General features: G+C 38.7%; 1 pseudogene; it reads right to left on the reverse strand.

The window, feature by feature from the left end:
• On the reverse strand, nt 4,918-5,500 carry LOC102168815 (annotated as a pseudogene).

Genomic DNA, 26,825 nt, shown 5'->3' on the forward strand with positions numbered 1-26,825 from the left:
GATGGTATGATCACTCACCTAGAGCTAGACATCCTGGAATTTGAAGTCAAGTGGGCCTTAGGAAGCATCACTACCAACAAAGCTAGCAGAGGTGATGGAATTCCAGTGGAGCTATTTCAAATCCTAAAAGACAATGCTGTGAAAGTGCTGCACTCAATATGCCAGCAAATTTAGAAAACTCAGCAGTGGCCACAGGACTGGAAAAGGTCAGTTTTCATTCCAATCCCAAAGAAAGGCAATGCCAAAGAATGCTCAAACTACGGCACAATTGAATTCATCTCACAATGCTAGTAAAGTAATGCTCAAAATTCTCCAAGCCAGGCTTCAGCAATACGTGAACTGTGAACTTCCAGATGTTGAAGATGGTTTTAGAAAAAGCAGAAGAACCAGAGATCAAATTGCCAACATCCGCTGGATCATGGAAAAAGCAAGAGAGTCCCAGAAGAAAACATCTTTTTCTGCTTTATTGACTATGCCAAAGCCTTTGACTGTGTGGTTCAAAATAAACTGGAAAATTCTGAAAGAGATGGGAATACCAGAGGACCTGACATGCCTCTTGAGAAACCTATATGCAGGTCAGGAAGAAACAGTTAGAACTGGACATGGAACAACAGACTGGTTCCAAACAGGAAAAGAGTACGTCAAGGCTGTATATTGTCACCCTGCTTATTTAACTTATATACAGAGTACATCATGAGAAACGCTAGGCTGGAAAAAGCACAAGCTGGAATCAAGATTGCCAGGAGAAATATCAATAACCTCAGATATGCAGATGACACCATCCTTATGGCAGAAATTGAAGAGGAACTACAGAGCCTCTTGAGGAAAGTGAAAGAGGAGAATGAAAAAGTTGGCTTAAAGCTCAACTTTCAGAAAACGAAGATCATGGCATCTGGTCCTATCATTTCATGGGAAATATATGGGGAAACTGTGGAAACAGTGTCAGATGATTTTTGGGGGGCGGGGGCTCCAAAATCACTGCAGGTGGTGATTTCAGCCATGAAATTAAAAGACGCTTACTCCTTGAAAGAAAAGTTATGACTAACCTAGATAGCATATTCAAAAGCAGAGACATTACTTTGCTGACTAAGGCCCGTCTATTCAAGGCTCTGGTTTTTCCAATGGTCATGTATGAATGTGAGAGTTGGACTGTGAAGAAGGCTGAACACCGAAGAACTGATGCTTTTGAACTGTGGTGTTGGAGAAGACTCTTGAGAGTCCTTTGGACTGCAAGGAGATCCAACCAGTCCATTCTAAAGAAGGTCAGTCCTGGCTGTTCTTTGGAAGGAATGATGCTAAAGCTGAAACTCCAGTACTTTTCCACCTCATGCAAAGAGTTGACTCATTGGAAAAGACTCCGATGCTGATAGGGATTGTGGACAGGAGGAAAAGCGGACAAGAGAGGATGAGATGGCTGGATGGCATCTTTGACTCGATGGACATGAATTTGTGTGGACTCCGGGAGATGGTATTGGACAGGGAGGCCTGGCGTCCTGCGATTCATGGGGTCGCAAAGTGTCAGACATGACTGAGCGACTGAACTGAACTGAAAGTAAAGTCTCTCAGTAGTGCCTGACTCTTTATGACCCCATGGACAGTAGCCTGCACCAAGGTCCTCAGTCCATGGGATTTTCCAGGCAAGAGTACTGGAGTGGGTTGCCATTTCCTTCTCCAGGAAATCTTCCCTGCCGGGGTCCAGTCCAGGTGGATCCAGGGTGATTTGAAGGGGAGATGGATAGGCGAGGAAAACTTATTTATTTAGAGATATAAGATTAGATTAGGAAGAAATAGTATAGTAGGAAATTGAGGTGGAGAAAAAGAGGCTAAATAACTTGGTTTACAGGGAAAACCGAGACAAGAGGTTTGCACCATCTACGTTAGGCCACTGGCGCCCACTTGAATATTGAAGGGTGCCCCACCTTAGGCTCCCTTTCACGTGGATCCTAGCAGCCAGGGCAAGTAAGTAGACATGGTGAGCCTCCGCTCCAGATGGGAATTCAGCCGAAAAAGGAGAGAAAAGAAGGACATGGGGAAGCCCAGCATTGGTGCAAGACTCCAAAAACTTTATTTTTAAAAATCAGCTTATATACTTCAAGTTGTACATAAAGAAATAATGGAATATGCAGAGTTATGCAGGGGCAGCAGTCCTGACCCTCATTGAAACCAGACTTTCTTTTTGCATACCCTCCCGTATACAAAAGATCTCAGGTAGTTTACATTGTCTTCTGGCCAAGAGGCCTGTTAACATTTTTATGGCTCTCTTCCTGGATAATTGTCTATCAACCAGAAAACTCCTTTTCCCTAGAAGTGTTTTTTCTTTACTCTGCATCACCCTCAAAGTACTAAATAAAGTTACATTCCTATAGAACAAAGGTGCAGTGGGTTGTAACAAAGAAAGTACTTAACTCAAAGATCTAATGTTGCTAATACCAGGTCTACTACCTGTTTTTCTATTTACCAACTATCTTTACAAATAAAAGATATGAAAATTTGTCAGCAAGTATTGGCTCAACAAATGAAACCTTTAATCAGTCCTATTCTAATGATTTTGACTCCTCAGAAGCCCCTACATTCCTAGGATGTTTTAAGCTACCTGTGCCTCCCCCAGTCGGGAGGCCTCAAACAATCACATGCGCAGCTGTACGAGTCCTGCAAGCAGGCTAGAAAGCCATCAGAGTGGTTTTTGGATTGAAACACCCTTTCAAATGCAGAAGACTAAAGCCTTGAGATGACTGTTTCCAGAGTGTGTCAGAAGAGTGGAAAAGCAAAGTACAAAGGCCGGCACACTTTGTTTTTTTGTTTTGTTTTGTTTTGTTTTGTTTTTGTTACATGCTCAGGAAATATCAGGGGGAAGCCCTGAGATTTGACTCGCCTTGCCCATCAGATCTCTGCCACATGACCTTATCACGGGTGGGATTCCTCACGCTGGTTCCCGGCACTTCCTAACCAGGGATCGAACCCAGATCTCCTGCATTGTAGGCAGATGTTTTACCATCTGAGCCACCAGGGAAGTCCGAACTGAACTGAAGTGATACCTAATTGCTATGAAATTGAGTTTAAGAAATAATTTTTAATTCATCTATGATCTTTCTATTATTTTCTGAATTTAGTCTTATACATTGAAAAATACATTCTAAAATTTTTGAATAGTCAGTAGTCTTATTGTTATTGAGATAACATCGGAAGCTTTCAGGAGTTGGGTAAGTACACTGTATCTGTGTATCAGTCAGATTAAGTATAACTTCCATGTTGTACAAAGTATATAGCAAAGTTGATGTTGCTGCTGTCGTTTACTCACTCAGTCTTGCCAGCTCTTTGTGACATCAAGGACTGTAGCATTCCAGGCTTCCCTGTCCTTCACCATCTTCCAGAGCTTTCTCAAACTCATCCCTTTTTGTTCCTACATTCAATCTTTTCCAGCATCATGGTCTTTTTCAATGATTCAGTTTTTTGCATCAGGTGTCTAATTTATTGGAGTTTTATCTTCATTTCTTCCAATGAATATTCAGAACTAATTTCCATTAGGACTGACAGGTTTGATATCCTTGTAGTCCAAGGAACTCTCAGGAGTCGTTTCAAGTACTACAGTTCAAAAGTATCAATTCTTCAGCACTCAGCCTTCTTTGTGGTCCAACTCTCACATCCTCTATACATGAGTAGTTGAAAAAAACACATAGCATTGACTATACGGACCGTTTTTGGCAAAGTTATGTCTCTGTTTCTTAATATGTTGTCTAAATTTATCAGGAAATCAAACCAGTCAATCCTAAAGAAATAAACCCTGAATATTCATTGAAAGGATTAATGCTGAACCTGGAGCTCCAATACTATGGCCAACTGATATGAAGGGCTAACTCATTAGAAAAGACTCTGATGCTGGGAAATATTGAAAGCCAGAGGAGAAAGGGATCACAGAAGATGAGATGGTTGGATGACATCACCAGCTAGATGGACATGAGTTTCGGCAAGCTCCAGGAGTTGATCTCGGGCAGGGAAGTCTGATATATTGCAGTTCCTTGGGTTGCAAAGAGTCAGACACAACTGAGTGACTGAACTAATTAGGTTTATCACAGCTTTTCTTCCAAGGAGCAAGGGTCTTTTAATTGCATGGTGGTAGTCATCATCTGCAGTGATTTTGGAGTCCAAGAAAAATAGTCTGTCACTGTTTCCCCATCTATTTGCCATGAAGTGATGGGACTGGATGCCACAATCTTAGCTTTTTGAGGGTTGAGTTTTAAGCCAACTTTTTCACTCTCCTCTTTCACTTTCAACAAGAGGCTTTTTAGTTTCTCTTTTTATCATCTGCATATCTGAGACTGTTGATAATTCTCCCAGCAATCTCGATTCCAGCTTGTGCTTCATCCAGTCTGGCATTTCACATGTTGTATTCTGCATATAAGTTAAACAAGCAGGGTGACAATATATAGTATTGTAATACTCTTTTGCTAATTTTGAAACAGATTGTTCTCTTTTTTCTTAACAGCACTGTGCAGTTTTATTAACCATTCAAGTACTGTAGCATCTGTAAGATTGGAACATAATTAGGATTTAAAAGACAACACATATTCAACATCTAATAATTTGAAAGAAGCCTCTACATATAGGCATGTTTTCATGGAACCAATACAGTACTAGCCATTAACCCAGCACACCAGGTGTACTGAAGTAGAAAAAAATGCAACAAGAAAAATAGCTACATTAGAAAGACTTCAACACTTTATAAAAAGAGTAATACACATTTTATTTCTTCCCTTTTCTGCTAAATCAACAGCATATCGTCTGAATCTACCTATACAGTCCTACATCAGCTTCTAGAATATTTGTCAGGGTTGGGGGGGGGGAGTAAAATGACACTGGCCAATACAGTCTTAGGATATTTAGGAAGGGGAGGGGGAGGAAGTCAGTTCTCAAAACAAATTAGTTGGCTTCAGTCTCATCAGCAGGAACTTTGAATTCTTTGTTCTTCCGCACTTCTTCAGTGTGCTTGTCTTTCTTTCGTAAACGGTCCAGTTTGGCAGACGTATGTGTGTCTGGGTTCTCTTTGTTGACTTCCATCTTGTGGGTCAGCTTCTCTTCCACCATTTTACTGATGTTGTTGTTCTTCTCTATCATTTTCTGAAGCTCTTCTTTCTCACACTCGCGTTTCTCATGGAGCTGCTTCAAGACCTCAGCTTCATGGGGCTTGTGTCTTTCTTCTGCAGCTTCTAATTTCTTCTGAATTTCCTCCAGGGAAAGATCCTTGTTCTTAGGAGAGGAAAGGGGAAATTCTGGGAGAGATTCTTTTGATTGAGGGCTGAGAATCAGCTCAAAAGCCTGGCCAGAGGCATGTTTCTCCAATTCCTTCACCTGGATATCAGAAGAAGCTATGGTGACAAGAAGACAAGAGACTGGAAGTTTACTCTACATGATTCACGGGAAAGAAAAACCCTGCTCAGTCCAAGCTGCCCAGCCACACTCTGAGCACCAACAGACCAGAATGTGCACCAGTCAATTGTTCCATGTCCAGTTCTAACTGTTGCTTTTGACCTCTATACAGGTTTCCCAAGAGACAGGTAAGGTGGTCCGGAATTCCCATCTCTTGAAGAATTTTCCACAGTTTGTTGTAATCCACACAGTCAAAGGTTTTGGCATAGTGAATAAAGCAAAAGTAGATGTTGTTCTATAACTCTTTTCCTTTTTATATGATCCAATACATGTTGGCAATTTGATCTCTGATTCCTCTGCCTTTTCTCAATCCTGCTTGAACATCCAGACATTTTTGTTTCACATACAGTTGTAGCCTAGCTTGGAGAATTTTGAGCACTACTTGCTAGCATGTGAAATGAATGCAATTGTGTGGTAGTGTAACCATTCTTTGGCTTTCGCTTTCTTTGGTATCGGAATTAAAACTGACATTTGCAATCTTGTGTCCACTGCTGAGTTTTTCAAATTTGCTGGCATATTGAGTGTAGCAACTTAACAGTATCATCTTTTAGGATTGATAGTGGTAAAGATAAATATTATATGTGGACATATAGCTATTATTTTTAAATGTTTACAGATACAAATATAAATGTATGTATTTATTGCAGTCTATTTCAAATGTTTAAATTTTAGTAGAATGTATGAGAAAAAAAGAGAAAAAAAAAACAGAGAGAATATATTTAATTTACTTGCAGTATTTCTTTTCCCAGTATAAATTATTCATTATATGATGTGTCTCTCAAGTATAACTACTTCTTACCACATTAAAAGAACTTATTGAGCCAATAGTACCAAAAAATCATAAAAAATAATGGAATTTTAAAAGATAAATTCTGACTTTAGAAAGGCAAAATGGTGAATGTAATTATTCCGTTAATTTAACTTTCTATTTTCTCATTTTAAGTGTATAGGATTGCAAGGGATTTCTGTGTGTTGATTTTATATCTTACAACTTTGCTATATTCGTTGATTAGCTCTAGTAATGTTCTGGTGGAGTCTTTAGGGTTTTCTATGGAGAGGATCATGCCATCTGCACAGAGTGAGAGTTTTATTTCTTCTTTTCCAATCTGGATTCCTTCTTCTTCTTCTTTTTTTTTTTTTTTTTTTTCTGCTCTGATAACTGTGGCCAAAACTTCCAAAACTATGTTGAACAGTAGAGCTGAAAGTGGGCACCCTTGTCTTGTTCCTGACTTTAGGGAAAATGCTTTCAATTTTTCACTATTGAGGATAATGTTTGCAGTGGGTTTGTCATATATAGCTTTCAATATGTTGAGGTGTGTTCCTTCTATTCCTGTTTCTGCAGAGTTTTTATCATAAATGGATGTTGAATTTTGTCAAAGGCTGTCTCTGCATCTATTCAGATAATCATATGGCTTTTGTTTTTCAATTTGTTAATGCAGTGTATTACATTGATTGATTTGTGGATATTGAAGAATCCTTGCATCACTGGGATAAAGCCCACTTGGTCATGGTGTATAATCTTTTTAATGTGTTATTGGATTCTGTTTGTTAGAATTTTATTAAAGATTTTTACATCTATGTTCAACAGTGATATTGGTCTGTATTGGCCCTGATATTGGAAAAGAAGAAATAAAACTCTCACTCTTTGCAGATGACATGATCCTCTACATAGAAAAACCTAAAGACTCCACCAGAAAATTACTAGAGCTAACCAATGAATATAGTAAAGTTGCAGGATATAAAATCAACACACAGAAATCCCTTGCATTCTTATACAATAATAATGAGAAAATAGAAAGAGAAATTAAGGGGAAAATCCATTCACCATTGCAATGGAAAGAATAAAATACTTAAGAGTAAATCTACCTAAAGAAACTAAAGACCTGTATATAGAAAACTATAAAACACTGGTGAAAGAAATCAAAGAGGACACTAATAGATGGAGAAATATACATGTTATGGATCAGAAGAATCAATATAGTGAAAATGAGTATACTACCCAAAGCAATCTATAGATTCAATGTAATAACTATCAAGCTACAAGGGTATTTTTCACAGAGCTAGAACAAATAATTTCACAATTTGTATGGAAATAGGAAAAAAAAAAAAAAAACTCAAACAGCCAAAGCAAACTTGAGAAAGAAAAATGAAACTGGAGGAATCAACCTGCCTGACTTCAGGCCCTACTACAAAGCCACAGTCATCAAGACAGTATGGTACTGGCACAAAGACAGAAATATAGATCAATGGAACAAAATAGAAAGCCCAGAGATAAATCCATGCACCTATGGACACCTTATCTTTGACAAAGGAGGCAAGAATATACAATGGATTAGAGACAATCTCTTTAACAAGTGGTGCTGGGAAAAATGGTCAACCACTTGTAAAAGAATGAAACTAGAACACTTTCTAACACCATACACAAAAATAAACTCAAAATGAGTTAAAGATCTAAACATAAGACCAGAAATTATAAAACTCCTAGAGGAGAACATAGGCAAAACTGTTTCTGACTTAAATCACAGCAGGATCCTCTATGACCCACCTCCAAGACTATTTGAAGTAAAAGCAAAATAAATAAATGGGACCTAATTAAAAGTTTCTGCATAACAAAGGAAACTATAAGCAAGGTGAAAAGACACCCTTCAGAATGGGAGAAGATAATAGCAAATGAAGCAACTGACAAATGATTAATTTCAAAAATATATAAGCAACTCCTGCAGCTCAATTCAAGAAAAATAAACAACCCAATGGGGTTCATGTTTGGGAAAGCATGTATACCTGTGGTGGATTCAAGTCAATGTATGGCAAAACCAATACAGTATTGTAAAGTAAAATAAAGTAAAAATAAAAATTAAAAAGAAAATGGGCCAAAGAACTAAACAGACATTTCTCTAAAGAAGACATACAGATGGCTAACAAACACATATGAAGATGCTCAACATCACTCATCAAAGAAATGCAAATCAAAACCACAATGAGGTATCATTTCACACCAGTCAGAATGGCTGCTATCCAGAAGTCTACAAGCAATAAATCCTGGAGAGGGTGTGGAGAAGTGGGAACCCTCTTACCCTGTTAGTGGGAATGCAAACTAGTACAGCCATTATGGAGAACATTGTGGACATTCCTTAAAAAACTGGAAATAGAATTGCCATATGACCCAGCAGTCCCACTGCTGGGCATACACACTGAGGAAGCCAGAATTGAAAGAGACACATGTACCTCAATGTTAATTGCAGCACTGTTTATAATAGCTAGGACATGGAAGCAACCTAGATGCCCAACAGCAAATGAATAGATAAGAAAGCAGTGGTACATATACAAAATGGATTATTCCTCAGCCATTAAAAATAATACATTTGTATCAGTTCTAATAAGTTGGATGAAACTGGAGCCTATTATACAGAATGAAGTAAGCCAGAAAGAAAAACACCAATGCGGTATACTAATACATATATATGGAATTTAGAGAGATGGTAATGATAGCCCTGTATACGAGACAGCAAAAGATACACAGATGTATAGAACAGCATTTTGGACTCTGTGGGAGAGGGCTAGAGTGGGATGATTTAGGAGAATGACACTGAAACCTATTTAATACCATATGTGAAACGAATCCCCAGTCCAGGTTCAATGAATGATACAGTATGTTCAGGGCTCGTGCACTGGGATGACCCAGAGAGATGGTATGTGGAGGGAGGTGGGAGAGGGGTTCAGGATGGGGAACACGTTTACATCTGTGGCAGATTCATGTAGATGTATGACAAAACCGATACAATATTGTAAAGTAATTAGCTTCCAATTAAAATAAATAAATTTATATAAACAAATAAAAAGAAAGAAATTCTTCAACTGTTGAGAGTGTTCAAAACTCCACATAAGGTTTCCCAACCTGGTGATCCAAAGAAGTGACTGGGAATCCCCAGGGAATATGACTTAAGGCCAGAGGGATTTGATTACAAGACGTCAGAGGACTGAGAGATACAGAGACCCCACATTTGTGTGTGTGTGTGTGTGTGTGTGTGTGTGTGTGTGTGTGTGTATGTGAAGTCACTCAGTCGTGCCTGACTCTTGCAACCCCATGGACTGTAGCCCACGAGGCTCCTCTGTCCATGTGATTCTCCAGGTAAGGATATTAGAATGGGTTGCCATCTTCTTTTCCAGGGAATCTTCCCAACCCAGGGATTGAACCCAGGTCTCCCACATTGTAGGCAGACACTTTACTGTTTGAGCCACCAGGGAACAAACAAAACCTTCCATGCACCAAGACTCAGAGGAAAGTACCAGTGACTCCACAGGAGACTTAACCAAAAACACCTGCTAGCATTGGTGGTTTTCCTGAGGTGGTGTGGGTTGGCAGGGGCTCACAACAGGGATGGACCCTGGCAGGATCAGGCCAAGAATGACCCCTTTGGTGCAAACCCTCTTGAAAGTGAAAGTGAAGTCGCTCAGTCATGTCCAACTCTTTGCAACCCCATGGACTGTAGCCTATCAGGCTCCTCCATCCATGGGATTTTCCAGGCAAGAGTGCTGGAGTGGGTTGCCATTTCCTTCTCCAGGGGATCTTCTCAACCCAGGAATCGAACCTGGGTCTCCCACATTGCAGGCAGATGCTTTACTGTATGAGCCACTAGGGAAGAAAACCCTATTGGAAGTTACCAATAACCAACCATAGAGTCCATATACCCAAGGGCTGGTTCACCTCAGGCCAAACAACAACCAGGGAAGAGATAAATGGATTAAAGCTTTACTGAGCAAGGCCTTGCCCAACAGAGTAAGGCCCAGTTTTTCCCACCACCAGTGTCTTCCATCAGGAAATTTTCTCAAGCTTAGCCTCCTCTACCAGAGGGCAGACAGAAGAAGAAATAACAACTTTAATCCCACAGAGACTAAAGTAAAACCACATATTCAAAAATTAAACAGTATAAAAAAGAAGAAACTTATGTCCCAGATGAAGGGACAAGATAAAACCTCAGAAAAATCACTAAATGTAGTAGAGATAGGCAACCTCCCAGGAAAAAGAATCTAGAACAATGATAGTGAACATAATTCAGGATCTTGGAAAAAGAATAGAGGGAAATGTTGAGAAGATTCAAGGAAAGGAAAAAAATGAACACACCTCTCCCACGTTGCAGGTAGACACTTTACAGTCTGAGCCACCAGGGAAGCTGAGGATGAAAGAAACTTTACCAAAAACCTAGAAAAATGAGAGAACAAGCAAAAAGTGATGAATAATACATGAGATACAATACATAGCAGGATAACTGAGAAAGAGGAATAGATAAATTACCTGGAGAACAGAATGTTGGGAATTATTGCCACAGAACAGAATTTAAAAAAAAAAAAAAAAGGAAAGAAAGAAAGAAATGAAATGAAGACTGTCTCAGAGACCTCTGGGGATATGCATGAACATTCACATTATAGGGGTGGGTCCCAGAAGGAGAAGAGAGAGGGAAAGACCTGAGAAAATATTTGAAGAGATAATAGCTGAAAAATTCCCTAACATGGAAAAGAAAATAATCAACCAGGTGCATGAAGCATAGAGAGTCCCAGGCAGAATGAAACTAAGGAGAAAAACACTGAGACACATAGCAATCAAATTGATAAGAATTGAAAACACAGATAAAAATGTTGCTCAGTTGTGTCTGACTCTTAGTGATCCCATGGACTGCAGCACACCAGGCTTCCCTGTCCTTTATTAGATCAAAGAGTTTGTTCAAACTCGAATCCATCCAGTTGGTGATACCATCCAACCATCTCATCCTCCGTTGCCCCCTTCTTTTCCTGCTGTCAGTCTTTCCCAATATGAGGAGCTTTTCCGATGAGTAGGCTCTTCACATTAGGTGACCAAAGTATTACAGCTTCAACTTCAGCATCAGTCTGTCCAATGAATATTGAGGGTTGATTTCCTTTAGGATTGACTGGTTTAATCTTGCTGTCCAAGGGATTCTCAAGAGGCTTCTCCAGCACCACAGTGTGAAATCAAAAATTCTTCAGTGCTCAAACTTCTTTTTGTCCAACACTCAAATCCTGAATGATGACACTGTGAAAGTGCTGCATGTAACGTGCCAGCAAATATGGAAAACTCAGCAGTGGCCACAGGACTGGAAAGGGTCAATTTTCATTTCAATCACATAGAAAGGCAATGCCAAAGAATGCACTCATTCACACATTAGTAAAGTAACACAATTACACTCATCTCACACATTAGTCAAGTAATGCTCAAAATTCTCCAAGCTAGGCCTCAGCAATATGTGAACCATGAATTCCCAGATGTTCAAGCTAGTTTTAGAAAAGGCAGAGGAACCAGGCTTCAAATTGTCAACATCCTCTGGATCATTGAAAAAGCAAGAGAGTTTCAGGAAAAAAATATATATATTTCTGCTTTATTGACTATGCCAAAGCCCTTGACTGTGTGGATCACAATAAACTGTGGAAGATTCTTCAAGTGATGAGAATACCAGACCACCTGACCTACCTCTTGAGAAACCTGTAGGCAGGTCAGGAAGCAACAGAACTGGACATGGAACAACAGACTGGCTCCAAATAGGAAAAGGAGTACGTCAAGGCTGTATATTGTCACCCTGCTTATTCAACTTATATGCAGGGTACATCATGAGAAACTCTGGGCTGGAGAAATATCAATAATCTCAGATATGCAGATGACACCACCCTTGTAGTAGAACATGAGGAAGAACTAAAGAGCCTCTTGGTGAAAGTGAAAAAGAAGAGTGAAAAATTTGGCTTAAAGCTCAACATTAAGAAAACTAAAATCATGGCATCTGGTCCCTTCATGGCAAATAGATGGTGAAACAGTGGACACAGTGGCTGACTAATTTTCTGGGCTCCAAAATCACTGAAATTGGTGATTTCAGCCATGAAACTAAATGACGCTTGCTCCTTGGAAGGAAAGTTATGACCAACCTAGGCAGAAAAATCAGACATTACTTTGCCAACAAAGGTCCATCTAGTCAAGGCTATGGCTTTTTCAGTGGTCACATATGGATGTGGGAGTTGGACTAAAGAAATCTGAACACTGAAGAATTGATGCTTTTCAACTATGGTGTTGGAAAAGACTCTTGAGAGTCACTTGGACTGCAAGGGGGTCCAACCAGTCCATTCTAAAGGAGATCTGTCCTGGTTGTTCATTTGGGGGAGTGATGTTGAGGCTGGAACTCCAATAGTTTGGCCACCTGATGAGAAGAGCTGACTAATTTGAAAAGACCCTGATGCTGGGAAAGATTGAGGGCAGGAGGAGAAGGGAAGACAGAGGGTGAGGTGGTTGGATGGCATCACCTTCTCGATGGACATGGTTTTGGGTGGACTCTGGTAGTTGGTGATGGACAGGGAGGCCTGGCATGATGAGGTTCATGGGGTTGCAAAGAGTTGGACATGACTGAGAGACTGAACTGAACACATGTTTACATGCCTACTGGAGAAAAAAAAAAAAGTAATTTTTACAAATAAGGACCTTTGTCAGCAAAGTGATGTCTCTGGTATTTTTAAATATGCTGCCTCTGTTTGTTATAGCTTTCTTTCAAGGAGCAAGCACCTTCTAATTTCATCACTGTAGTCACTGTCTGCAGTGATTGTGGCGCCTAAGAAGACAAAGTCTGCCATGGTTTCTATTTTTTCCCCGTCTATTTGACATGAAGTGATGTGACTGTGTTCCATTATCATAGTTTTTTTTTTTTTTTTTTAATTGAGTTTTAAGCCAGCTTTTTCACTCTTCTCTTTCACCTTCATCAAAAGGCTTTTTAGTTCTTCTTCACTCCTGGCTTGAGGGTGGTGTCATCTGCATATTTGATGTTATTGATATTTCTCCTGGCAATCTTGATTCCAGCTTGAGCTTCACACAGTCCAGCATTTCACATGATATACTCTATATAAGTTAAATGAGCAGAGTGACAATCTACAACCTTGATGTACTCATTTACAAATTTTGAACCAATCCATTGTTGCATGTCTTGTTTCTATCTCTTTCCTTCCAGTCTTGCATGCATGTTTCTCAGGAGGTAGGTAGGGTGACCTGGCATTCCCTTCTCTTTACGAATTTTTGCAGTTTGTTGTGACCCACATTGTGGAAGGCTTTAGCATAATCAATGAAGCAGAAGTAAGTGTTTTTCTAGAATTCCCTAGGTTTTCCTGTGATCCAATGAATTTTGGTGATTTGACCTCTGGTTTCTCTGATTTTTCTAAATCTATCTTGTACATCTGGAAGTTCTTGGTTCAAGTAGTTTTGAAGCTGAGCTTTAAGGATTTGGGGCATTATCTTGCTAGCATGTGATAGGAAAGGAATTGTGTTGTAGTTTGAAATTTCTTTGGCATGACCCTTTTTTGGAATTGGAATGAAAACTGACATTTTGCAGTCCTGTGACCACTGCTGAGTTTTCAAAATTTGCTGCTGTGTCAAGTGCAACTCTTGAAGACCACCATATTTTAGGATTTTAAATAGCTCACCTGGAATGCCATTATCCCCACTAGTTTTGTTCATAGTAATGCTTCCTAAGACCCACTTGACTTCACACTTCACATGCCAGGATGTCTGGCTCTACGTGAGTTATCCCACCATATTGGTTTCAACGTTTTAATTTAAAACTATTCATCACAAAAATCTAGTATGTTATCCATGATATTGAAGTGAAGCAGAAACCAAAAGTATTTCAAATATAAGATTCTACAGTGTTGAATGTGTATTCGTATGTATTTGGTAAAACCCTTCACTGGTTATACTACCTTAGTGTTTCATGGGAATTCCGTGGTGGCTCAGACAGTAAAGCGTCTGCCTGCAGTGCAGGAGACCCAGGTTCGATCCCTGGGTTGGGAAGATCCCCTGGAGAAGGAAACGACAACCCACTCCAGGACTCTTACCTGGAAAATTCCATAGTTTTTCATGAAGCAATCTCTGGTACCAAAAATGAAACAGTCTCATATGCATGAAAGCAAACTAAAAAAAATATATATATATATATATATATTTTCACCAACCCTCCAGGGCAAGAGTGAAAGGGATCTTTTTCCCTCATTAACAGATGCATTGCTCACAAATGTTTGCAATATGAAAAATTTCACCAAGTCAAGCTAAAGAAAGTTTCCTTAAAAATAGTTCTTGAGACTGTAATTGTATGCATAACTGCAAGTATTTTTAAAGGATATAGTGAAAAATTACTCGATTACTTTTAGAATTTTATCATTATAATAACGTTTTTTACTTCACATTTGCTTTACAAGACAGTATTATACACTATGAACACTGTGCAGTGATTGAATTATATCAACTTGGAAAGTAACAATAAAATGTCAGAAAGCTATATGATGATAGAAATTAGTCATAATCTCCAAAGTTCAGCTTATCTTTTTGTTATAAATCTCATAGAAGAAACTAAAGGCAAACTGATTTTAATGACTTTTCTTGCTCTCAAATACAAGCTGAATAATCATGGAATTTCTCCTTAAGCATCACAATTTGTTTGATCATTTATTTGTTAGAATGTTGTAGTTTTTACTAAAATAATTAAAAAATAAATCTGATAACTCATAGAAGGTAAATGGGAAAATATTTGTTCAGACTCAGCCTTTTATTTCTTTTTAAAAATATTTTAAATTCGTTTTTATTGGAGTATAGTTGTTCTGCAATGTTGTGTTAGGTTCTACTGTACAGAAAAGTGAGTCAGCTCTACAAACATCTCCTCTTTTTCGGTAGTTCCTTCCCATTTAGGTCACCACAGAGTCTTGAACAGAGTTCCTTGACCTACACAGTATATTCTCATTATTTATCTACTTTATACATATTATCAGTAAATATGTTGAACGTAATCTTCCAGTTCATCTCACCCATCCTATCCCCTTTTCCTCCTTGGTGTCCATACATTTGTTCTGTATGTCTGTGTCGCTAATAAGAACAATAGTGCTTTGAAAACCCTGCTTGAAGTAAGCTGACATAGAAAAGATGGACTCACTAATCCTTCTGAAATTTTCTTTAGTTCTTTTCTGAGTTTTCAGTCCAAGACTTACACAATGGGACAGATATATGCTAATAAGAATGCTAACTACTTCAATTAAAAAGTAATTGAATGAATTAATGAGTGAATATACATGCACATACATATTACCTAACAAAATATTATTTGAATATTCCCAAAGCCCATGGGCTTCCCAGGTGGCATTCATGGTAAAGAAACTGCCTGCCAATGCAGGAGATTTAAGAGATGTGGGTTTGATCCATGGATCAGAAAGATCCCCTAGAGGGAGAAATGGTCACCCACTCTAGTATTCTTCCCTAGAAAATCCTATGGACAGAGGAGCCTGGCCGGGGGGTGGGGGGCGGCTACAATTCATAGGGTTACAAAGAGTCATATGTGACTGAAGCAACTTATCACCCACTCAAAGCCTATTCTATTGACCATTCTACTATTTATAAAGGAGAAAATAAATGAGAAGTTATGCCTACTTTTTGATGCTATATATATTTGAATTGCTAAAACAACATGCATAAAACGTACATTTTCCTTAAGACTTAAGCATGTTCCTTATGTCTTTTATGACATGCATCATTTTATATTTCTAACAAACCAGTCAATCCTAAAGGAAATCAACACTGAATATTCATTGGATAGACTGATGGTGAAGCTGAAGCTCCAAAATTTTGGCCATCCTATGTTGAGAATCAATTCATTGGAAAAGACCCTGATGCTTGGAAAGATAGAAAACAGGAGGGGAAGGGGATGACAGAGGACAAGATGGTTGGAAGGCATCACTGACTCAATGGACATGAGTTTAAGCACACTGATGATGATGTTGAAGGACAAGGATCCTGGTGTGTTGCAGTCCATGAGGTCAAAATGAGTAAGAAATGGCAGAGCAACTAAACAGCAATCAAGTAGAGAAGGATATAGCTGAATCCTCATTAGGACAAAAATAATACATTTTACTCAATTGAGCAATATAACTGAATACAATCAGAACATTTTGGAAAAGATAATACTTTATATGTTGAATCTCTGAGGTTTGTCACTGACTAGGAGGGGTGACAATAAAGAGATACCCCTCATCCAAGGTAAGGAGCAGCGGCTGCACTTTGCTGGACAGCCGTGAAGAGATACCAAAAGACCAAGGTAAGAGAAACCCAAGTAAGATGGTACGTGTTGCTAGAGGGCATCAGAGGGCAGAACACTGAAAATATAACCACAGAAACCTAGCCAATCTAATCACACTAGGAACACAGTTCAGTTCAGTTCAGTCACTCAGTCACGTCCAACTCTTTGTGACCCCATGAATCACAGCACACCAGGCCTCCCTGTCCATCACAATTTCTTGGAGTTCACGCAAACTCATGTCCATCGATTCGGAGATGCCATCCAGCCATCTAATCCTCTGTCATCCCATTCTCCTCCTGTCTTCAATCCCTCCCAGCATCAGAGCCTTTTCCAATGAGTCAACACTTTGCATGAGGTAGCCAAAGTACTGGACTTTCAGCTTTAGCATCATTCCTTCCAAACAACGTCCAAGACTGATGTGCTTAGAATGGACTGGTTGGATTTCCTTGCAGTCCAAGGGACTCTCAAGAGTCTTCTCCAGCACCACAGTTCAAAAGCATCAATTCTTCAGCACTCAGCCTTCTTCACAGTCCAACTCTCACATCCATACATGACCACAGGAAAAACCATAGCCTTGACTAGATGGACCTTTGCTGGCAAAGTAACGTCTCTGCTTTTTAATATGCTATCTAGGTTGGTCATAACTTTCCTTCCAAGGAGTAAGCGTCTTTTAATTTCATGGCAGAAGTCAATATCTGCAGTGATTTTGGAGCCGCCAAAAATAAAATCTGACACAGTTTCCCCATCTATTTCTCATGAAGTGATGGGACCAGATGCCATAATCACCGTTTTCTGAATGTTGAGCTTTAAGCCAACTTTTTCACACTGTTCTTTCACTTTCATCAAGAGGATTTTTAGTTCCTCTTCACTTTCTGCCATAAGGGTGGTACCATCTGCATATCTGAGGTTATTGATATTTCTTCCAGCAATCTTGATTCCAGCTTGTTCTTCTTCAAATCCAGCGTTTCTCATGATGTACACTGCACAGAAGTTAAATAAGCAAGGTGACAATATACATTCTTGACATACTCCTTTTCCTATTTGGAAGCAGTCTGTAGTTTCATGTCCAGTTTTAACTGTTGCTTCCTGACCTGCATATAGGTTTCTCAAGAGGCAGATCAGGTGGTCTGGTATTCCCATCTCTTTCAGAATTTTCCACAGTTGATTGAGATCCACACAGTCAAAGGATTTGGTATAGTCAATAAAGAAGAAGTGGAAGTTTTTCTGGAACTCTCTTGCTTTTTCCATGATCCAAGGGATGTTGGCAACTAGATCTCTGGTTCTTCTGCCTTTTCTAAAACCAGCTTGAACATCCGGAACTTCAAGGTCCATGTATTGCTGAAGTCTGGCTTGGAGAATTTTGAGCATTACTCTACCAGCGTGTGAGATGAGTGCAATTGTGCAGTAGTTTGAGCATTCTTTGGCATGGCCTTTCTTTGTGATTGAAATGAAAACTGACCTTTTCCAGTCCTGTGGCCACTGCTGAGTTTTTCAAATTTGCTGGCATATTGAGTGCAGCACTTTCACAGCATCATCTTTCAGGAGTTGAAATAGCTCAACTGGAATGCCATCACCTCCACTAGCTTTGTTCATAGTGATGCTTTCTAAGGCCCACTTGACTTCACATTCCAAGATGTCTGACTCTAGGTGAGTGATCATATTATCATGATTATCTTGGTCATGAAGATCTTTTTTGTATAGTTCTTCTGTGTACTTTTGCCACCTCTTCTTAATCTCTTCTGCTTCATTTCGGTCCATACCATTTCTGTCCTTTATCAACCCCACCGTTGTAAGAAATGTTCCCTAGGTATCTCTAATTTTCTTGAAGAGATCTCTAGTCTTTCCCATTCTGTTGTTTTCCTCTATTTCGTTGCATTCATTGCTGAGTAAGGCTTTCTTATCTCTTCTTGCTATTCTTTGGAACTCTGCATTCAGATGCTTATATCTTTCCTCTTGTCCTTTGCTTTTCACTCCTCTTCTTTTCATAGCTCTTTGTAAGGCCTCCCCAGACAGCCATTTTGTTTTTTGTATTTCTTTTCCTTTGGGATGGTCTTGATCCCTCTCCTGTACAATGTCATGAACCTCAGTCCATAGTTTATCAGTCACTTTATCTATCGGATCTAGGCCCTTAAATCTATTTCTCACTTCCACTCTGTAATCATAAAGGATTTGATTTAGGTCATACCTGAATGGTCTAGTGGTTTTCCCTACTTTCTTCAATTTAAGTTTGAATATGGCAATAAAGAGTTCATGATCTGAGCCACAATCAGCTCCTGGTCTTTTTTTCTGCTGATGGTATAAAGCTTCTCCATTTTGTCTACAAAGAATATGATCAATCTGATTTGGATGTTGACCATCTGCTGATGTCCATGTGTAGAGTCTTTTTTTTGTTTTGTTGGAAGAGGGTGTTTGCTAGGAACACAGCCTTGTCTAACTTAACGAAACTAAGCCATGTCCTGTGGAGCCACCCAAGACAGGTGAGTCATGGTGGAGAGGTCTGAAATTATGTGGTCCACTGGAGAAGGGAATGCCAAACCACTTCAGTATTCTTGCTTTTGAGAACTGTATGAAGAAGCAAAATGAACAGTAAGATAAAGTAAAATGACAGTATAATGAAAGAGGAACTCCACAGGTCGGTAGGTGCCAAATATTTCACTGGAGATCAGTGAAGAAATATCTCCAGAAAGAATGAAGGGATGGAGCCAAAGCAAAAACAATACCCAATTGTGTATGTGACTGGTGATAAAAGTAAGGTCCAATGCTGTAAAGGGCAATACTGCATAGGAACCTGGAATGTCAGGTCCATGAATCAAGGCAAATTGGAAGTGGTCAAACAAGAGATGGCAAGGGTGAACGTCAACATTCTAGGAATCAGTGAACTAAAATGGACTGGGATGGGTTAATTTAACTCAGATGACCATTATATCTCCTACTGCATTCAGGGATGCCTTAGAAGAAATGGAGTAGCCATCATGGTCAACAAAAGAGTCTGAAATTTAATACTTGAATGCAATCTGGAAGTGACAGAATGATCTCTGATCGTTTCCAAGGCAAACCATTCAATACCACAGTAATCCAAGTCTATTCCTCAACAAGTAATGGTGAAGAAGCTGGATTTGAACTGTTCTATGAAGACCTACAAGATCTTTTAGAACTAACACCCATAAAAGATTTCCAGGAAGTCAAGAAACACCTGGAGTAACAGGCAAATTTGGCTCTGGAATATAGAATGAGGCAGGAAAAAGGATAATAGAGTTTTGCCAAGAGAACTCCCTGGTCATAGCAAATACCATCTTCCAACAACACAAGAGAAGACTCTACACGTGGACATCACCAGGTGGTCAACACCAAAATTGAACTGATTATATTATTTGCAGCCAAAGATGGAGAAGCTCTATGCAGTCAGCAAAAACAAGACTGGGGCTCACTGGCTCAGTTCATGAACATCTTATTGCAAAATTCAGACTTAAATTGAAGAAAGTAGGGAAAACCAATAGATCATTCTGGTATGACCTAAATCAAATCCCTTTTGATTATACAGTGGAAGTGAGAAATAGATTTAAGGAACTAGATCTGATAGATAGAGTGCCTGATGAACTATGGAATGAGGTTCGTGACATTGTACAGGAGACCAGGATCAAGACCATCCCAATGTAAAATAAATGCAAAAAAGCAAAATGGCTGTCTGAGGAGGCCTCACAAATAGCTATGAAAAGAAGAGGAGTGAAAAGCAAAGGACAAGAGGAAAGATATAAGCATCTGAATGCAGAGTTCCAAAGAATAGCAAGAAAAATAGAAAGTCGTCTTCAGCAATCAATGCAAAGTAATAAAGGGAAAAAAAAAAAAAAACAGAATGGGAAAGACTAGAGATCTCTTCAAGAAAATTAGAGATACAAAGGAAACACTTCATGCATAGGTGGGGTCAATAAAGTATATAAATGGTATGGATGCAACAGAAGCAGAAGAGATTAAGAAGAGGTGGCAAGAATACTCAGATGTACTATACAAAAAAATCTTCATGACCAAGGTAATCACGATGGTGTGATTACTCACCTAGAGCTTGACATCCTGGAATGTGAAGTCAAGTGGGCCCTAGAATGCATCATTATGAACAAAGCTAGTGGAGGTGATGGCATTCCAATGGAGCTATTTCAAATCTTGAAAGATGATACTGTGAAAGTGCTGCACTCAATATGCCAGCAAATTTGGAAAACTCAGCAGTGGCAACAGAACTGGAAAAAGTCAGTTTTTATTTCAATCCCAAAGAAAGGCAATGACAAAGAATGCTCAAACTATCACACAATTACACTCATCTCACACGCTAGTAATGTAATGCTCAAATTCTCCAAGCGAGGCTTCAGCCATAAGTGATCCATAAGTTTCCAGATGTTCAAGCTGGTTTTAAAAAAGCCAGAGGAACCAGACATCAAATTACCAACATCCACAGAGTCATGGAAAAAGCAAGAGTATTCCAGAAAAACTTCTATTTCTGCTTTTATTGACTATGCCAACACCTTTGACTGTGTCGATCACAATCAACTGTGGAAAATTCTGAAAGCTATGGGAACACCAGACCACTTGGCCTGCCTCTGGAGAAATTTATATGCAGGTCAGGAAACAACAGTTAGAACTTGACATGGAACTACAGACTGGTTCCAAATAGAAAAAGGAATATGTCAAGGCTGTATATTGTCACCCTGCTTATTTAACTTATATGCACATCATGAGAAATGCTGGGCTGGAAGAAGCACATGTTGGAATCAAGTTTGGAGGGAGAAATATCAATAACCTCAGATATGCAGATGACACCATCCTTATGGAAGAAAGTGAAGAGAAACTAAAAAGCCTCTTGATGAAAGTGAAAGAAGATAGCAAAAAATTTGGCTTAAAGCTCAATATTCAATAAACTATGATCATGGCATCTGGTGCCATCACTTCATGGGAAATAGATGGGGAAACAGTGTCAGACATTATTTTGGGTGGCTCCAAAATCACAGCAAATGTGATTGCAACCATGAAATTAAAATACTCTTACTCCTTGGATGAAAAGTTATGACCAACTTAGATAGCATATTCAAAAGCAGAGACATTACTTTGCCAACAAAGGTCCATATAGTTAAAGCTATATTTTTTCCAGTAGTCATGTATGGATGTGAGAGTTGGACTGTGAAGAAGGCTGAGCACTGAAGAGTTCATGCTTTTGAACTGTGGTATTGGAGAAGACCATTGAGAGTCCCAGGGACTTCAAAGAGATCTAACCAGTCCATTCTCACGGAGATAAGTCCTGCGTATTCTTTGGAAAGAATGATGCTAAAGCTGAATCTCCAGTACTTTGGCCACCTCATGTGAAGAACTAACTCATTGGAAAATACTCTGATGCTGGGAGGGATTCAGGGCAGAAGAAGAAGGGGACGACAGAGGATGAGATGGCTGGATGGCATCACAAACTCGATGGACGGGAGCTTGAGTGAACTCCGGGAGTTGGTGTTGGACAGGGAGGCCTGGAGTGCTGCAATTCATGGGGTCACAAAGATTTGGACACGATTGAGCTACTGAACTGAACTGAATTGAACCTAATTATTATTGAGAAGACTAATTTTCTGTTGCCAAAAATGTAAGTCACACTACTTTGAAAATAGCTTCCAATTTTAGTCTTTAACAATTTATTCAGGACAAAAAAAAAAAAAAAGTATGTGTAAAGTAGGTAATAGTGACCTTCAGAAAAAAAAAATCTTAAAAGTATGCTAAACATGGTTCCCTGGCCTTCCAGTGTTTAGTATTGCCAATTCTGGATTCTATCTCTTGTCAGGGAACTAAGGTCCTGCAAGTCTTGTGATGTGGCTAGAAAAGAAAAATAAATAAATAAATAAATAAATAAATAAACTTAAATAAATAAGTGTATAAAGTCTTTAATATCACCATGATGATTTTCAAGACATAGAATGTATTATATATGCCATGAGAACATAAGAAAAAGTATTAATACAATGAGGTCAAAGAATTAAATTTGGCTAAGTCAGTAAAAAATCTGCCTGCAATGTGTGTGACCTCAGCTTGATGCCTGGGTCAGGAAGATCCCCTGGAGAAGGGAATGAAAGCCAACTCCAGTATGCTTGCCTGGAGAATTCCATGGACAGAGGATCCTGGTAAGCTACAGTCAATGGAATTGCAAGAGTCAGACACGACTGAGCAACTAACACTTTCTCTTTGTTTAAGAAAGTAATATAAGTCCAAAACACTGAGGATGGTGACTGCAACCATGAAACCAAATGATGGTTTATCCCTGTAAGAAAAGCTATAACAAAACTAGAGAGCATATTAAAAAGCAGAGACATTATTTGCTTACAATGATCCCTATAGTCAAAGCTGTGGTTTTTCCAGTAGTCAGTGAGAAATGGACCATAAAAAGTCTGTGTTTGGAGGAATTGATGCTTTCAAACTGTGATGATGAAGAAGACTCTTGAGAGTTTTTTGGACTTCAAGGAAATCAAGCCAGTCAATCCTAAAGGAAATCAGCCCTGAATATTCATCGAAAGGACTGATGCTGAAGCTGAAGCTCCAATACTTTTGCCATCTGGTGTGAACAGCTGACTCATTGGAAAAGACCCAGATACAGAGAAAGATAGAAGGCAGGAGGAGAAGGATGACAGAAGATGAGGTGGTTCAGTGGCATCACTGACTCAATGGACAAGAGTTTGAGTAAACTCCCAGAGATGATGAAGGACAGGGAAGCCTGGTGTGCTACAGTCCATGGGGTTGCAAAGAGTCAGACATGACTGAGCAATGCACAGCAACAAAGCCAAAACATACACACACACACACACACACACGCACACACATTTTATAATTTTGTCTGAGTGAAAGTGTGTTAGTCACTCAGTCATATCTCACTCTTTGAGAACCTATAGAGTGTAGCCCACCAGGCTCCTCTGTCCATGGAATTCTCCAGGTAAGAATACTGGAGTGGGTCATCATCCCCTTCTCCAGGGGATTTCCCTGACCCTAGGGTTGAATATGAGTCTCCCACATTTCATGAAGATCCTTTACCATCTAAGTCATAGCTTTGTATAAGGGAAATTAATTTGAATTGAAATTTGCCCCACAGAAATTTGCACCTTTATGATGGGAATAATAAAGGAGAACAGAGAAATTCACTTGCAAATGTTCTCGTAGATTTTATCATGCTGATTTATAGGCTAGAAGAGATAATTTCATCAAGACAGTATGGTACTGGCACAAAGACAGACATATAGATCAATGGAACAAAATAGAAAGCCCAGAGATAAATCCACACACATATGGACACCTTATCTTTGACAAAGGAGGCAAGAATATATAATGGAGTAAAGACAATCTCTTTAACAAGTGGTGCTGGGAAAACTGGTCAACCACTTGTAAAAGAATGAAACTAGATCACTTTCTATCACCGTACACAAAAATAAACTCAAAATGGATTAAAGATCTAAATGTAAGATCAGAAACTATAAAACTCCTAGAGGAGAACATAGGCAAAACACTCTCAGACATAAATCACAGCAGGATCCTCTATGATCCACCTCCCAGAATTCTGGAAATAAAAGCAAAAATAAACAAATGGGATCTAATTAAAATTAAAAGCTTCTGTACAACAAAGGAAAATATAAGCAAGGTGAAAAGACAACCTTCTGAATGGGAGAAAATAATAGCAACTGAAACAACTGACAAACAACTAATCTCAAAAATATACAAGCAACTTCTGCAGCTCAATTCCAGAAAAATAAACGACCCAATCAAAAAATGGGCCAAAGAACTAAGTAGACATTTCTCCAAAGAAGACATACGGATGGCTAACAAACACATGAAAAGATGCTCAACATCACTCATTATTAGAGAAATGCAAATCAAAACCACAATGAGGTACCACTTCACACCAGTCAGAATGGCTGTGATCCAAAAATCTGCAAGCAATAAATGCTGGAGAGGGTGTGGAGAAAAGGGAACCCTCCTACACTGTTGGTGGGAATGCAAACTAGTACAGCCACTATGGAGAACAGTGTGGAGATTCCTTAAAAAATTGCAAATAGAACTACCTTATGACCCAGCAATCCCACTTCTGGGCATACACACGGAGGAAACCAGAATTGAAAGAGACACATGTACCCCAATGTTCATCGCAGCACTGTTTACAATAGCCAGGACATGGAAACAACCTAGATGTCCATCAGCAGATGAATGGATAAGAAAGCTGTGGTACATATACACAATGGAGTATTACTCAGCCGTTAAAAAGAATTCATTTGAATCAGTTCTGATGAGATGGGTGAAACTGGAGCCAATTATACAGAGTGAAGTAAGCCAGAAAGAAAAACACCAATACAGTATACTAACACATATATATGGAATTTAGGAAGATGGCAATGACGACCCTGTATGCAAGACAGGAAAAAAGACACAGATGTGTATAACGGACTTTTGGACTCAGAGGGAGAGGGAGAGGGTTGGATGATTTGGGAGAATGGGAATTATAACATGTATACTGTCATGTAAGAATTGAATCGCCAGTCCATGTCTGACATAGGGTGCAGCTTGCTTGGGGCTGGTGCATGGGGATGACCCAGAGAGATGTTGTGGGGAGGGAGGTCGGAGGGGGGTTCAAGTTTGGGAACGCATGTAAGAATTAAAGATTTTAAAATTTAAAAAAAAAATAAAAAATTAAAATTAAAAAAAATAAAAATAAAAATAAAAAGATTCTAAAAAAAAAATAAAAAAAAATAATTTGATGCTGTGAGACATACTGCTTGTTATGTTATAGAAAATGATAAACTTCATTGATTTTCTCATGTCTTTGGTTCTTTTGGAACATGTTTCCTGAAAAAGATGATGGTTTATAGATCATGTTTTGTAGAACTGTAAAATAGTTAGCGGCAGTGAATGGGACAGGGAGAACTTCTTGTTTCTTCACTGTAAATCTACTACTGATTCCAAAATATAAATCAGAAGAATAGAATATACACCAAGATAGAGGAGGAGATACATCAAATCAAGTGTTACAAAAATATCATGTACTATTTAACATCAGTAATTCTTCTCTGACTTATAATACTGGTATTATATTTGTTAAAATATGATATGCTCTGAAATATTTTATATACAAAATCTGTTTCAAGCAATTATTATAAAATACTTTGATAAGTCATAAAATTATCTTTTTTTCATTTTTTGTATGAGAAAATAAACAATTTGGGTTAGCTTTTTAAAATTTTGTTAAAGACATTAATGAATGTTGCCCACAGATTTAACATTGGCAGACATGAATTAAAGCTTAGCTTTCTATTGACAAAATTATATAAAGAAATTTACAAGAAGAAAACTTTTGTATTCCGTTCTTGAATTAATTATATTGCAATCAAAGTAATAGTTAAGATTCAGTTCCACAAGGTCAAAGCTTGAAATAATGTGCCGTAATAATGTTGACACATAAAAATATTATAACTAAAATTTCATCCATATCTTAACTATATACTTCAGTTACAATGAATATAAAACACTATTTTTAAGGATAACACATGAATCCTCAGTTCACAGAGATTGGATAATAATATGGGAAAGAGGACACACCCACACACTGCACAAAACAATAAAAGCTGCAAAACAGAACCACTGTTATGGGAACAAAGTTTGGGTGAATTTTAAATGCTAAAACCTACCTCAAACAGACAGATGGTAAATCCAGATCAGTTTCTGTGTAGAAAGGGGACATAGTGCTATATAATACATGCTCATGTTAGATTTATGTGACTATAAGTAGGAGAAAGCATTGTGCCTCAGTCTTTGAAGCTGATTTATATTTTTTGTTCCCTCATACAAAACACAAAGGACATCCCAGGTGATGCTATAGTGGAAAAGATCTCACCTGCCCATGTAAGAGAAGTAAGAGACAAAGTTTCAATTCCTGGGTTGGGAAGACCCCCTGGAGGAGGGCCTGGCAACCCAATCCAGTATTCTTGTCTGGAGAATAGCATGGACAGAGGAGCCTAGCACGCTATAGTTCATAGGACAGGAAAGAGTTGGAAACAATTGAAAAGATTTAGTATGCTTGTTTGTACTAAGCACAAAATGGACTCAAATTTTTCTACAAGAAAAAATTAAAAAAAAAAATAGTCTTTGTTCATCTTCAAAAATAAAATTACCAAAAGATTTTTAAAAACATCCTACAGATTTCAGAAATCTTTGTGACTAGAATAATCTCACCCACATTTGTCAAGCATAACAGCTGGCACTTTAGGTTTATTTAAAGTTAGCTAATCAGTCAGTCAGTCCAGT

This window comes from Capra hircus, chromosome 14 (genome assembly GCF_001704415.2).
Source record: "Capra hircus breed San Clemente chromosome 14, ASM170441v1, whole genome shotgun sequence".
Taxonomy (NCBI): domain Eukaryota; kingdom Metazoa; phylum Chordata; class Mammalia; order Artiodactyla; family Bovidae; genus Capra; species Capra hircus.